At 39.6% G+C, this 15,451-nt stretch overlaps 1 long non-coding RNA gene across 2 annotated transcripts in view; it reads right to left on the bottom strand.

The window, feature by feature from the left end:
* The window catches only part of LOC104658708, a 354,768-nt gene that overhangs the window by 247,461 nt on the left and 91,856 nt on the right, over positions 1–15,451 (bottom strand). Inside the window, exon 3 of one of the 2 annotated variants that reach the window (XR_747472.2) lies at positions 13,883–13,976. The exons of the other annotated variant lie outside the window; for it this stretch is intronic. This is a non-coding gene — a long non-coding RNA (uncharacterized LOC104658708). The remainder of the gene's footprint in view (positions 1–13,882; positions 13,977–15,451) is intronic. 2 annotated transcript variants of the gene reach the window in all.

Raw genomic sequence — 15,451 nt, 5'->3', positions numbered from 1 at the left:
ATTAAAACATAGTTGGGGAAACAGGACAAACCCCCTTACGAGCAAGACAATTATATAAGATGATGAGAAAAGACCAAACTTACATTTTAGTACTTTAAATTCTGTAGCGCTTCAGAAACAGGAGACATCAATAGTGGTTTCTTTGATAGTCTGTGGCATTTCTTTCCTGCATCATGGTTTGAGTGAAAATACTTATGGACATTTCTCATCCCTCCTTCTTGCTCTGTGTGAGAGTCTCAGCAGGATAGTCTAGAGCTTTGAGTCCTGTAAATGGCTTCAAAGCCAGATTGGATCATTCGGTTGAAACCCCTGTGCCCTTCCAAGATTCTACACGCTCCCAAATTCTGCCCATCGGAGACATATATGTGTGCACACAAACACACAAATTCTTTTTTCTTATCTTTAGAGGGAAATTCAAAATGCAAGCACACAGGCAAAGCAAACGTTTGGGTGAGATATGAGGTAATTATCTGGGTAACTGAGGTCAAGAAAGTTACTAAAATATTAGAGAAAACATTTACTTTTTAAGTTAGCCATTGCTGACAAATTATCTCCCACATTTGAGTTCCTTTTGATGGCCAATATTAGGCCTTGAGTATGAGTATCTTCATTCCTACAATGCTTTATACTTTTCAAAGTTTTTTTTTTCCATCTGGGTCTTATCTAGTAAGCACAAGTCCTGTACAGTTGGTAGGGTTAGGGTCACAATTCCCAGCTTATAGATGAACTTCCCAAAGAGAAGAGTTGGAAGGAGAGTTTGAATGCAATGTCCCCTCCAAAATTAACGTTGAAACTGAATCCCCACCGTGGTGGTATTAAGACGTAAAGTCCTTATAAAAAGTCTTCAGAGAGAGTTTGCCCCTTGTTTCTCTTCTGCCTTCCTCCAAGAGAGGTCGCCACAGTGAGAAGGTACCATTGATGGAACAGGCCCTCACCAGACACCCACGCAGGCCCCTTGATCTCAGACTCCCCAGCCTCCAGAACTGTGAAAGGTAAATCCCTATTCTTCATAAATTACCCATCTGTGAGATTTTGCTATAGCAGCACAAACATTAGAGTGTGTTGTACATTTTCAAGCTTCATATTTCCCTCCTTCTTCAACATCCACACAAACAGGCTTTGAGCACCCTGCCTCAGTGACCACATGCATCATGTGATAAGGTTACACTCTGCCACCAGTTCCCCTTCTTGCCCTCCCTGGACTGAGTCCTAGTAACATTCGGAAACACAAATGAAATCCCCTTGCACATTTTTACTCGTGTGTTCCAGCCTGATCTCCAATGAGGCATCTGTCCATGGGTTTTCTCATGCACGTACATCTGTATATGAGTATTGTAGAGTTCATGTTTAGCAGGGGGTGTGGGGTGTGATACTGGTTGATGGAAGCAGAGAATTCATATAGAGCAACATGGGCAATTGATTGCTTCTAGGTCAATCATCAAATAAGGATTTGGAGTACCTTGGGATCGATCTAATTCTCTCATTAAGATTACTGTAATAACCAGCTCACTAAACAGTCAATATGGTTATTTCATCCATCTTAATGACCCAATCAAATCAACTCTTGGGAGATCGTCAACACCATCTCCAGAGGGAAAAACTCATGCAGATATAACAGCAGCTTTTGTTGAACACTCCCAATTTAAAAATGGACTAAGTCACAAAGAGATCCCTAGAGGAATGAGAATTGGGCATTTGCTGTTTATAAATCAAGATCCTAAGGGCTATATCTTAATGAAGAAAATGAGAGCATTATAATTTTTAATAAATGAACTAATGTAGGAATAAGAAAAATATACTTAAAGGATCTTGGATCAGGGCAGTAACTTCATGTCACAGAAGTATGAAAAGGTAAGAGACAGTTACAAAGCAGAGCAGAAGAGCAAACTGATGTGGCAAAAGGACGGTCAAAGACATGATGCCTTGATCAATGATCAATAGTTCAGACCCTAACAACGTAGCAAAATTTCAATAAATGTTGACTATGCTGTTGTCAATATTCATGATGGTGGTGATGATGATTGTGATGACAACAGTAATGGGGTCTGACAAACAAAACAATAATAGTCAAGAAAGATTAATGGTAAAAATGATGAAAACAGAGGTCTGAGAAAGTTTCTATTAATGAATATAAAACTGGAAGTAAAGGTAGCCAACCTGTGAAGTTGTCTTAATAGAGTGATGGTTATAAATACATAAAGGAAAAAGCAGTGGTGGGGAGAGGACAAGCCCAGGGACATTCGCCTCAGTAAAGGAGCACAAAATGTGCAGTTCCTGTCATAGAAAGACAAAGTAGTCTACTTAGGAAAGGTCTAAAGAGAAGGAGAATGCCTTCCCAAAATTGAGCTCTTGCAATGGGAAGAAGAAATATCAAATTCTTAGTATCAGCATAATAATCCAGAGCTATAGAAAGAACTTTCAAGGATGCAAACTTGGACCCCAATATTTGAACATTATAATACCAAATATAGATATTTGGATACATCAGGACATGAGACTGAGTTTTTTTTTTTTTTTCAATTCCATTCCCATTTTTGGCATGTGCAACCCACAACCAGATATAGAAGCTTGTCTTAAATTATCCTAGTATGTTAAACCTAAATATATGTTCTTAGAAGAACTGTGAAATGGATGTTTGGTGACTGAGGAGGGATGGGGAAGTCCCTTCTCTTCTTATCAGCACTAATCAAACCAAATTGTCAAAATTACAGCATTAGTACTTGCATTCATCAGGATAGGATAGGCTATAATGCAGTAACAAACAGCCACAACATTTCAGTTATTTAACATAAAAATTTTTGTTTTGTTGTCTTTCATTTACAAGATGTTCATGTAGCAACTCTGGGGTCCAAACTAGCAGAAGCTCCAGCATGCTGCGTTTCTATTTAAAATCACACAACTTACCCAGATGAGAAAATGGAAGGTCATGCATGAACAATTAAACGTTTAGCCCAGGAAATGACATACAGCACTATGTTTACATCCCATTCCCAGAAGTAATCCCTGGCCTCACTTATGCAAAAGATATAGGGAAGTTTCATCCTCCCAAATGCGACAGTAGGTTTCAAGTGTTAGCTTACATCCAAACCTTGAGTGCTTCTTAAAACAGATTTTGGGGTCTCACCCTCAGAATTTCTGATTCTGATCAGGGCAACTAATAATTTGCTTTTCTGAAAAGTTTTTGGGCCAGACGTGGTGACTTACACCTGTAATCCCATTTGGGGGGCCGAGAGGGGCAGATCACTTGAGGTCAGATGGTCCAGACCAGCCTGGCCAACATGGTGAAACCCTGTCTCTACTGAAAATAAAAAATTAGTCAGGCATGGTGGCAGGTGCCTGTAATCCCAGCTACTTGGGAAGCTGAGAAAGGAGAATTGCTTGAATCTGCAAGGCAGAGGTTACAGTGAGCTGAGATCATGCCACTGTATTCCATCCTGGGTGACAGAGAGAGACTCTGTGTCAATAATAATAAAGGTTCCAGGTGAGGCTGATGCTGCTGTCCTCAGACTTCCCTTTGAGATCCCCTGGTTAGAGCAATAGTTCTCAATCCCAGCTGAACAGTCACATCACCTGGACAGCTTATAAAAAAAGATGCACGCCGAGGTCCCACCCCTAAATATTCTGACTTAATTGGGCATCTAAAAATTCTCCTGTATCACAAGAGTTGCTAGTTCAAAAGAACACAATTTTAAGTATGGTTGTAAGATTTCCACCAAAGCGTTCATATTACAGACGAAAAAACAAGTTCAACATCACACAGTAGGCTAGTGACACCTCCAAATCAAGAAACTGAATACCCTGGATCCCAGGTGTTGCCATATCCCTTAATGGGTCAGCACACAGAGGAGGCAGTATTTTAAGACCAATTTAGTCCACAAATTTCTTTCCCTCTGCTTAAAATGGTTCGGCCTCTTTCCAGAGGGATGCTGGCTCTCAGTGCAATAGCTGCTGTGCTCAGGGAGGAGAAAGTGGATCCATCTCCAATTCTCCCACGTGGCTGAGAGCGAGCCTAGGAGCAGCTCTCCTCCCTCCCATCCCTCAACTCTGAGCAGCCCTGCTCTGGCTCCCGACCCAGCCTCACCCAGATTTTGCCTCTGCCCCAGAATCTGCGGGCCAAGTAGTTGATCCGGGAAGACAAGCCCACTTATAAAAAAAATAGAAAAGAAAATGAACAAAATTGCTGCCGGTGTGCCCTTTGGTCCCACATTGACTAAATTCAGACTGCCAGAAGGCAGCGCGAGAAGAATCTCATTTTAAAAAGCAACTGAGGGAGATAAAACGCAGCTACCCAACCATTTTGGATGCGGGTGGTCCTCTGCTCCCATCCCCAACACGAAGGCACAGCGTTCATTCTCCCATCATGAAATTTTACTGAATTCATCAACTCTAAGTAAAAATAAATAAATAAGAGCTGATCTGTCATCCTTTACATATTTTGAACCGATTTAACAGCCATCTGATAAACACGCCCTGCATAACTAACGGCCTCTGGCCTGGCATCTTCCTGTAAAACTGAGAAACATCGCCATCTGCTGGCCATGGAGCCCTGGTGCATGGAAATTTCCAATTCCATTGCCCTTAAGCAGCAGTGTCTGCACAGCAATAGGTCCATGAATTCTGCCAACGGGTTGAAATTCACTGTAAATCATTTAATTTCTCTAAGACAAAGTACAAACTATATCATGAAATTCTGTTTAACTTTCTTGTGTTTTATGTATGTGTATGAGCTGGATAAGGTGGGGAGGCTTTTTGCATAGTACCTTCCTACTCTTTTTGTTGCCCCTATTTTCTCAAAATTCTCAATGTTGTGAATTTTATAAGTCCATTTAACTAACATTAAGTGAGCTTATTCTATGTGCTAAGTTGTCATACCCAAAGAATCAAACGACAGAGACTGAGGAGGGGGGAACTGGGGAATTGAGAGGAAGTCTCATTCTCACATTCCATATTAACTGGAAACCTGAGGCTCTGTGGTGGTTTTGACTTTTGACTCCTGTACTTTTTTTTTTTTTTTTTAGATGTGGTCTTCCTTTGTTGCATAGTATGGTCTCAAACTCCAGCCTCAAGCCATCCTCCCACCTCAGCTTCAAGCAGCTAAATTGCAGGCGTATGCCCCCGTGCTGGGTTTGACTCTCACATCTTCACGGTGAAACCGATTGTGTTGGACACAGGATTTCAGCCCAACCACGTTATTTAGACTTAAGAATGCCAAAGAAACCTGCTTTTATGGCCTCTTCCACACTGAATCCTTCTTAGAAAATGGGAAAGAGAGACTCTTGTGATCTAAAAGATGGGGGTTTTGGTTGATGATCTGGGTGTTGATTTCTCCTTCTGCCCTTTCCTCTTCCAGTCCTCAGGTGACACCCACCCAAGCCCATCTCTACACCCTTCATCTACTTCAACAATCCTGACTGACATCTCTGACAGTCCAAAGCAAATTCAATAGTGAAATTTCTCTCGCTTTAATGCTTATGCTAGTGGAACTTATTTAAATTTATTTAACATGTACAAAAAGATTAACAGGAAAAGAAAGCAAGGAAGAAGTGTCAACAAAGAGGGCAAGGTATGGAAATGGGTGCTGTTTTTGTATTTAGTGGTGAGACCTGGGGTGAGTGATGGTGGCTGAGCTGATGACGATCATATTTCCTTTAATACCATGGCCATGGACCACCTCTGCATCCAGCCTCACTAGCTGAAAAGCAGCTCTGAAGACCATTCTGACAGTTCTTTCCCCACCCCTGTCTCCACTCCCCAGACCTTCCTAGTTGCATTGGACTATAGGACAAGAACCCCCCATCTGTTATGACTGGGAGTGGAGAAATGGGCAATGAAAGAGAATGTGTAGGTGTAATGCCAGGAACTAGAATGATTTCCTGCCAGTGATGAGCTGTCTTGGAGGCAGCTCTGTCTGCTTTGCCATTCAGCACTGACCCACCATAAAGCCAAAAAGAGGAGGGCTCACTTGGAACACGGAGATGAGAGTTCAAGCCTGCCCTGGCTCTTATCTGCAGGTAGGGTTAGCTATTCTGCTCTCCAAGAAGAGTCATGGGGAGAAACAATGTTTAAATTCCTAAATGATTGAAGCAAGAAGAAAACACAAAGATGAATGTGAAGTTGACCAAACAGATCTCTGGAAGAAAAGTAATTTGCCCAGCGTCTCATAGCACATAATTAGACAACATTTCTCACAATAAACTTTTCCTTTGTCACAAAATAGAGAGGTGCTTCTAGCCATTGGAAAGTTTTTGACATTGGGGTCACCAATCTTGAGAAATCCTGGACTTTTTTCCATCACCTTATCTTAGTCTCATAACCCCAGGACCTCCTTTATCTGAATATCTCTGTACATCAGAGAAAAGCAATTAATATCATATAAAATGTTAGAGATCCAGATTACACATGTACCCTTCAGCACTGAGGACAGGAGCAACTGTAACAATGATCACCAAGAAGAAAGTTCAGGGAAATCAGCTGCATTCTGTAAAAAAAATTCTGTGTGGTTGAGTGGTTAGTGTCCTAGGTTCTGAAAGGAAGATTCCGTAGTTGGAATCCTGGATCTGGCCCTTAAGAGCTGGGAAAATTGCTCAACCTTTTGTAGCAAAATCATAACGATAAAATAAGTTCAATCAAATAATGAAGGCATTTTGAACAATATGTGCGGCACATGGTAAACGGTCCATCAGTGTTAGCTCTTGTTTTTATTGCTATTATCACTCAGCGAGTGACCAGCTGCCAACTCTGACTTTGGAGGAAAATCATTCTTGCTCATCATTCAACATTCATTATATACCAATCTTCTCTCTACTCTTTTCCAGGATAAAAGAAGAAAAAGTTAAAAAGGGAGAAAATGCCAGAAACTTCCTGAATCTTTTACAAGAAGTTCTAAGGTAAGGGGAAATCATCCAGGATATGCTTTTCAAATTAACCGAATAGGAAGTATCTCTGCAAAACTTTTGCTGTTTTTTTTTTTTTTTTTTCAAACGACTGTGGTTGTTTTTGGCAATAGGTAGAAATATGAGTCAATAACCTCCTATGTGGCTCTCAAGAAATGATATTTAAATCAGAACCACAGCTGCACAGGAAGGGCATATGAAGTCAAATTGCTTCAATGTTAATGAACACACATATGTGGTAATTCAATATAGCAGAAAAGCCTGAAAGTGAGTTTTAGTACTGGACTCACTGTGAACTTGCTATAACTCTTGCTTGAACTCTCTGGGCCTCAGCTTCCTCTTTTGTAAAGTGAAACATGGCACTAAATCATATCCAAAGTCTCTTGGGGTTTTAACTTCTAGTGTTACCCTTCCCAGAAGTATTTTTATCTATATGAAAGTATTACAGGGGCGGGCACGGTAGCTCATCCTTGTAATCCCAGCACTTTGGGAAGCCGAAGTGGGCAGATCACTTGAGGTCAGGAGTTTGAGACCAGCCTGGCCAACATGGCAAAACTCTGTCTCTATTAAAAACACAAAAATTAGCTAGGTGTAGTGGCACGTGCCTGTAATCCCAGCTACTCAGGAGGCAAAGGCAGGAGAATCACTTGAACCTGGGAGGTGGAGGAGGTTGCAGTGAACCGAGGTCATGCCACTGCACTCCACCCTGGGCAACAAAGTGAGATTCCATCTCTCTCTCTCTCTCTCTCTCTCTCTCTCTCTCTCTCTCTCTCTATATATATATATATATATATATATATATATGGCACGACAAAGCTTACAACAAGGAAAGGAATTATTTGTGGTAAATCTTCAGGTCTCAGTGAAATAGACGATTGGAGGTTGGGGGTTAACCCCCTTCCTACTACATTTTTGCTAGTGAGTGATCACTCCATGTGACCACTCCCTTATGGATCTCCCTGGCTGCTTAAGGCTTGATGAATGGAGCACTGCTCTTTCTGGAACAACAGACTCCTGCACCTGGTCACCAAATCTCTCACACCCCCACACACCTCATTTGTTTCCATAGTTACCAATTTCTTCCCTTCCTCAGCTAAGCCTGGGGAGCCTTCCCTCTGTATAATCTTCCAGTAACATCCATGTAATATCTTGGTAGCTGGGGTTCCTTGAGGAAAAATTTAACGTGAACCATAGTATATCACAGACCTAATTTCTCTGGAGCCTATTTATGTATTTGAGGTCTACCACACCAAAAATTCACCACACAATTGTTGCTTTTGATGCAAAAGGGTAGACATGATTTGATATTAGTTTGGCACTGCAACTAGATAATATATTTTAACAGTGACAGCTGGTTTCAACACGATTCAAAACCACTAGAATTTTCTCTGACTAAATCTTGAGGTGTTCAGTGAGTGGTATTTGCGTGTTTCAAAAACAATTCTACTGTGGGTCAAACTAATCTATCTAAAACTTTCTATAAGGACAGTTCAGTTTAATAAACAGACCTTGATTCCTGTGGCTCTGCCAAACTTAACTGGGAGGAGAAAGTGATGATCAACTTGTTTGAAAAAATATGCCAGCTCAAATGACCTGCAAAAAGTCCAGCCAATGAAAGTGCCTTCACTCCTTGAAAGTCTGCTCATGTATCTTTGTCATTGCTGTGCATTTTAATTGTCTAATTCTGCAAGAGGCTATTTAAGTCCATCCCAAATTCTGCTCTCACTGAAATATGGGGAGTACATGTATAGAAGCTGTTTTGTCCACTTTTTGATTTGAAGCATTTCTCCCCTTCACCTTAAAATAAGTTAATGTGCATCTTTCCACCTTTTGGTCTTAAGGAGCACAAGACTTCAGAGTTTTATGAGCTCCAGCTGGAGTTGTAGGAGCTGTCCACTGCAACATCAGTGTGATTTGTGTAGCATTAATAGCCCTTTTGTTCCATGAACTTCAATTCCCTTCAAAATAGAAGAGTATTGAACTCACCATTTCATAAGGAGAATGAAGGAAAACGTACAACTGGATGTGAGCTTATGTGCTATGGTTATTGATACTGACTTCAAGATCACACTTCCTTCTGGTCCTCGGGCCCTGCGGAGCTCAAGGCATTCATTTGGGACTATCAGATATGTTGCAGGTCAGACTAGAAATAACTAAATCACAGTGCTGCTCTTAACAGTGGGACTTTGTGGGCTGCTGCGATGCCAAGGAATCTTCTTTATCCAGCAAGAAATAAAGTATTGTGGACATGATATTAAAGTCTCATGTGTGAACAAGTTTTGTAGCACAAAGGGGCTTTCAACTCAAACATATCTTATTTAACAAAATACAATGCAATATCTAGTCTGGGTCAATATTTTTAAAGAAATTTTATTTTCTATAGCTGCTTCTCAAAACAATGATAGCAGAACAGGAGTAAAATTTACGGGGAAAAAAAAAATAGTTGCCTTGTTCCAAAGAATGCTGCTGGAGGAACTTTTCAAATAAACTCAGCCTCCTCAAGTTACTGTCAAAGGAGAACCGAAAAAAACAAATGATTTCCAGGAAGTAGAATTTAAAGTAAAGCAAACAATCACCAGATGCTCAATAAGGTGAATTAAGCTTTCAAATTTGTGATCACAAAAAAATTATCATGTCTTAATTGATGCCAAGCCTTCCTCCCACAAGCTGACCCTCACACTGCTGGCAGGTTTGCTTTTCATTATACCATCTGTATTAGCCACTCTTTGGCTACCCGATTGCCAAACTCCTCTACCTGGCATTCAAGAGCCTCCTAATTGGGCCCCAATGAATTATCAACTCTCTGCCAAGTACAAGGCTTATCACCCCCCACCCCTGTCATTTTGACCTACCTGCCTGGCATGGTATCAGTTGGTCACTTAAGCAACCAAAGGCTATTTTTATTGGGCACTAACTAAACTATGTACTCTGATAGATTCCTTATTGGTGAATACAAAGAAATAAGCTATTATTGTTTTTTATAAAGGGACTTCTAAAAGGCAAAGTAAAACTCTAAGATAGAGTGATACATATCAACTAGTATTTAACAAAGAGTGAGTGGGAAATTCTAATCAAAACTAAAGTGTCCTAAAAAAAAAAAATGAGTTTAAAGCAGTTTACTTTGGGTCAAATTATTAAAGGATCTTGAATGAATTCTATTTATCTTTCAACATCCAATTCAAATGCAAACTCTTTTATAGTCACTTTGGAAAGCTGCTTTTTCCATAAAGAATTATCTAACACTCAACCAAAAGTGATTTTCTTTCTTTTCTAATCTCTTAAAAATTAAGACACACTACACATCAGTAAATTTTAACGCTCCCTGTATTTTGCCTTAAATGTATCTTATCTTTCCAAATAGCTTTTTATTAGTTTTATTGAGGTAAAATTTACATACCATAAATTTGCCCATTTTAATTTTTAGTAGAGTTGTGCAACTTTTATATAACATAATTCAAACTTTTCATCACTTCAAAACAGAAACTGTGCTCATGTGCACTCACCCCTCCTTCATACTCCTATCCGGAAGCAACTCTATGTTTACTTCCTAGCTCTATAAATTTGCCTTCCCTGGTAATTTTATATGAATGAAATCATAAAATATGTGGTCTTTTGTGTTTGGTTTATTTCACTTGCCAGAGTGTTTTTGAGGTTCATCCACCTTGTAGCATGTATTGGTACTTACTCCTTTTGATTGCTGAGTAATATTCCTTTTTATGGATATACCTTATTTTGTTTATGCATTTACCAATAGATAAACATTTGAGTTGTTTTCACTTTTTGACTATTCTGAACAATGCTGCCATGAACATTCATGTAGAGATCTTGTGTGGACATATGTTTTTATTTCTCATAGATACCTAAGAATGGAATTGTTGGATCATATGATAAACTTACCTTTAACACTTTAAGAAACTCCCAAACTGTTATCCAAAGTGGCTGCACCATTTTACATATCCATCAGTAATGCATGAGAGTTCCTAGATAGATTTTAAATTCCTCAAAATCAAATTATTTTAAGAAAGATACTTTTTGGAATACCCTGTCAAAGTCCTATTCATCAAAAAGCACTCCAAGAATATATGTATCATTTTTCACTTTACATAGGGCAAAGAGGAGGCAAAGAAATAATCAGCCAACACCCTCAAAGTGATTTTCCCAATGGGTCTAGGGCAATACAAAAAGAAAAGTAAGAAAGTATTGAAATGGGTACTCCAGAAAGTAAATAACTACACAAGAATAACAAATAGTTTATATATGACTTTAAGGTTGTCTGTGGGGTGTCAGGCTGCATATGAAAATTAGTTTTGTAGCTTTTTAGTCATACAACATATAACAAAATGTCACAGGCTTTACTCTTAGAGGTCAATCTGAATTAGTAAGAAGGAATTACAATGAAATGTTTGAAAATAAGAGTGATTGTAAAAGCATGCAACCTCACCGACTCTAGAAGTGAATGTCTTTACCGACTATAGATTCTTGAATGTCCCCAGGCCTTTGCTCATTTGTGTGGCTTTTTAATGTGTTAATTTTCATTACTCCTTTTCCAGTTACTGACATTTATCTGAGATTTCAAGTTGTCATTCAAATATCATCCCTTTTAGATTTTTTTCTAATTCCCAGTCCCTAATTCCTTTTTATGCATAAACTTATCTAGCATAAAATGTTCACATCAATTATGTCATTTAATTGCATGAAATAGGCATTATTATTAGTTTTACTGTACAGACAATAAAAACCAAGGTTTATAGAATCTATGCGAACTGCTATATACTGCCCAAATAAATGGTAGAGTTGAAATTCAAATCCAAGTTTCCTGACTCCAAAATTCCATTTTTATCAGGGTGTTGCCTCAATCCTCTAGTTTTAACTTATTTCACTGTTATTTAATTATTCCTTGGGTTCTAATGATTGAGGTTTTTTTTTTTGTTTGTTTGTTTGTTTTTTTTAATAATCCTTTCCTACTCATTGTAAGGACATAGAGAGCAAGGATTATATTTTACTCATTTCTGCATCCCAGAAGCATCTAACATAGGCTTTGAATATAGTATTCAATAAAAAATGTGCCAAATAAATAAAAATGTATGGCCAATAGAATATCAGCTAGACCTCCCCTGAGACAATGCTACTGAATAAACTCACTTGCCTCTAATTAGTGATACCAAGGGCACCAAACAAGTGGGCTTTTTTTTTCTTTAATTTAAACTGTCATTTACTTGAAAATTCTTCTTTTAAAAAAAAACCACAGAGGTAAATGTCAATTGAGCTCTGTCAAATTACCATTATCTTGAAAGTGAAGAGGTAGATATTTCTGAAACCATGATGTCAAAATTTATTGCTAGCATGAATCTCAGAGAAAACCTGTCCCCTATTAATTCTAAAACTAAGAAAAACCAAAGCCAGAGAGCATGAGTACTGTGCTCCGTCACACATAACTAGCTAGCAGCAAACCAGTCCTGTGACTCCCTGGCCTCTACTGCATCGCATCAGGACACCCGTGATTTGAGATTGTGTGGCAATACTCTGAGGACTATTTCCAGCTCTTCTGTCACTTCTATGACCTTGGGCAAGTCACATAACTGTCCCTCTGTCTTCCTCTGTTTATAAAATGAGGATAATGCGTCTATTTGGAAAGCACTTTAAGTCCCTCTGATTAAAGATGCTATTTAAAGTGCCATGTGTCATTCCACAAATAAATAGGAAAAAGTAGAAAGAGAAGACCCATACTCAATCACTCCCAGCCTCATCTGTCCCCCAGTCTCGCTCCGCTCTCTCGGCACTAGGCAGGCACCTAGCCAAGTGGAAGGATGAAGCTAAGCAGAAGATGATTAACCTTGGATCAAACCTCTTCAGCACAAGATAATAACTGAAACAAATATTCCTTGCAATCTCCCACACACACTATTTCCTGGGACACATGATTACTTCCTGATCATTTTTTACCTTTTGTTTAATTAGGAAAATGGAATTGAATCATTTCAAATAGTATAGTCAACTGGAGATTTGGCAATGACCTTGAGATTGTGTCTGTGAACACAGGGAAAACTGCACAGTCTGCTGATGAGGAGAATTGGGCAGTTATTAGGTTGTTTTCAATGTTGCTAGGATACATATAAGGAATGATCCACTAATGCAGTTCAGTTAGGAGCAGACAACCATGTCCCTTTTGTGCAAAAACTCTAGGGAAAATAGTCAGTTTACTTCTGTACTCTGCCATAACAAAATAAATGTGACACTGATGCATGTGATAGCTATTATCCTTCATGGTGAAAATAGATGGTAGATAACTTCACAAATCAATTCAATTAGTAAAGCTCATATAAAGTTTTGAATTTTTCTTCTCTATCTTTAGTCAAGGCAGTGGTAACCTCAATAATAGATGGACTGGAAAGCTCTCATTTAGTAGTATGTGGAAATGTGAAAACAGAGTTAAATACAGGTTTGGAGATTTAATCCACAATCTCACATACAATTCATACTTAAGTCTGGTGCACAATCTTAGGTGAACAGAGTAAGGCACAGTATTTGATAAACATGGGCACTCAATCAATAGTTCTTGATGAACAAATGAAAACCAAAGGAAGATTTTTACTCATCTCTATTGGATTGAGGAATGAGCTCAAGTACAATTTCAAAAGCAAAGAAAACATCCCTCTTGATATGTTTATGTATAGAAAAATTGAACCTCACATACCTACTCTTTACAATACAAATTCCAGATTGATTCAAATTTACATCTCTCCCTAAACACTACTAAACTGATATCCCAAACACACATCACATTACTGCCCCCATGACATGCAGTGCCCCTCCCCTGTGAAGCTGCACTTCTCTTCCCTCTATTGACTGAAATGCTATTTATTCTCTAGGTTTCTGCTTCAAGCTCACATGTCCCAAGATTGCTTCTCAGAAGCAGTCTCTCTCTCCTCTGACCCTCTCTAAACCTTATTCTATCAAGTACATAGCTTCTTTCATCATCTTTTCCTTACCTTTATGCACCTGAGGGCCTCAATATTCATCCATCAACCAGGACAACATCTACTTCTTGGAACTTTTCACAACCAAAAGAACAACGCTGTGCATCTAGGAGAAACTCAAAACTAATGAAATTGGGGAAGAAAGAAGACAGAGAGAAGAAAGGAGTAAGAAAACAAGGGAAGGAATGATGAGGGGAGGAAGGGAAAACCACCAAGTCAACACAATCTTATTTTGTGATGAATTTCATAGACTCAACAATTAAACAATTTTTTTTTTGAGACGGAGTCTTGCTCTGTCGCCCAGGCTGGAGTGCAGTGGTGTGATCTCGGCTCACTACAAGCTCCGCCTCCCGGGTTCACACCATTCTCTGGCCTCAGCGTCTCCAGTAGCTGGGACTACAGGCGCCCACCACCATGCCCGGTTGATTTTTTTTTTTTTTTTTTTTGTATTTTTTCGTAGAGATGGGATTTCACTGTATGGTCTCAATCTCCTGATCTCGTGATCTGCGCACCTCGGCCTTCAAAAGTGCTGGGATTACAGGCATGAGCCACCACGCCCAGCCAGAGTATTGTCTAGAAACAAATTAGGCAGTTACAATGGAGTTGAGGAATTATCTAATGAGGGTAATCATAGGTAATAGTCAATCTGTACAAATCATGTTTGTAAGCTATTTCTTCTTCTAAATAGCATGTGGTGTGTTTAGCATATTTTAGGCCAAACTGATGTCTATGTAGTGTGTGTGTGTGTGTGTGTGTGTGTGTGTGTGTGTGTGTGTGTGTGTGGTGTTTAGGATAGGTGTTTGGAACAGACAGCATCAATACCTTACCATCCTATCCCAGGCCTACTGTTGCTAAACAGTGCTATTTACCGTATTTTAGTTGTAGTAGAGAAGAAAGCAGACTGTCTACCCATGTTACTAGCTTAGGAAAAGGGTTTTTAAAGGCATGAGTTTGAGGAAAGGCCTCTCCTAAATGGGGAGTTATTAGACATATAGTAGGAAGAGAGGACCTATTTCAGTTAGGGGTGGGAGAGAAAATAAGTAAGGATAGGCCAGATTTTGAAAGGCCTTGAGTGAAGCTAAGACATGTGCATTGTATGCTGTGGGTAAAAGGGACTATGAGTAGAATTTTGAGCAGGGATGTGATGTGATCAGCATTGCTTCTAGGAACTATGACTCAGGTTGTGAGGGGATGGGAAGACCAGACCAATGGGAGAATAATGAAAAATTGCCTGGAGGCTGGTAAGAAGGAGACAGTATTCCAAATGAGAGAGAATGAGGGCTAATTAAGTCAGTGACAGCAAGAGAATTCACTGGCTGGTGAGACATTGAGAGTGAAGGAGAGAGAGGAGCCTGGATGCATGTGGCCAGGTGTGTATTACTCCAGGCTGAATAGCACAGGCTCTGCAGTGTGTATGCTGCAACCTGTCCTGGAAGCAGGAAGAGGCTAGGCCCAGTGGTGAGAACAGCCCCTTTGAGGGGGTTTCCTAAAGGAAAAGTGGGATTTTTCTACATGGTAGCTTGTCATAAGGGATGGAGGTGAGACTCCTTCAGTAAAATGTTACCCATGACAGCCTGTGGC

The sequence above is a fragment of the Rhinopithecus roxellana genome, chromosome 21 (assembly GCF_007565055.1).
Source record: "Rhinopithecus roxellana isolate Shanxi Qingling chromosome 21, ASM756505v1, whole genome shotgun sequence".
Taxonomy (NCBI): domain Eukaryota; kingdom Metazoa; phylum Chordata; class Mammalia; order Primates; family Cercopithecidae; genus Rhinopithecus; species Rhinopithecus roxellana.
This window is presented reverse-complemented; position numbering and strand designations above follow the sequence as displayed.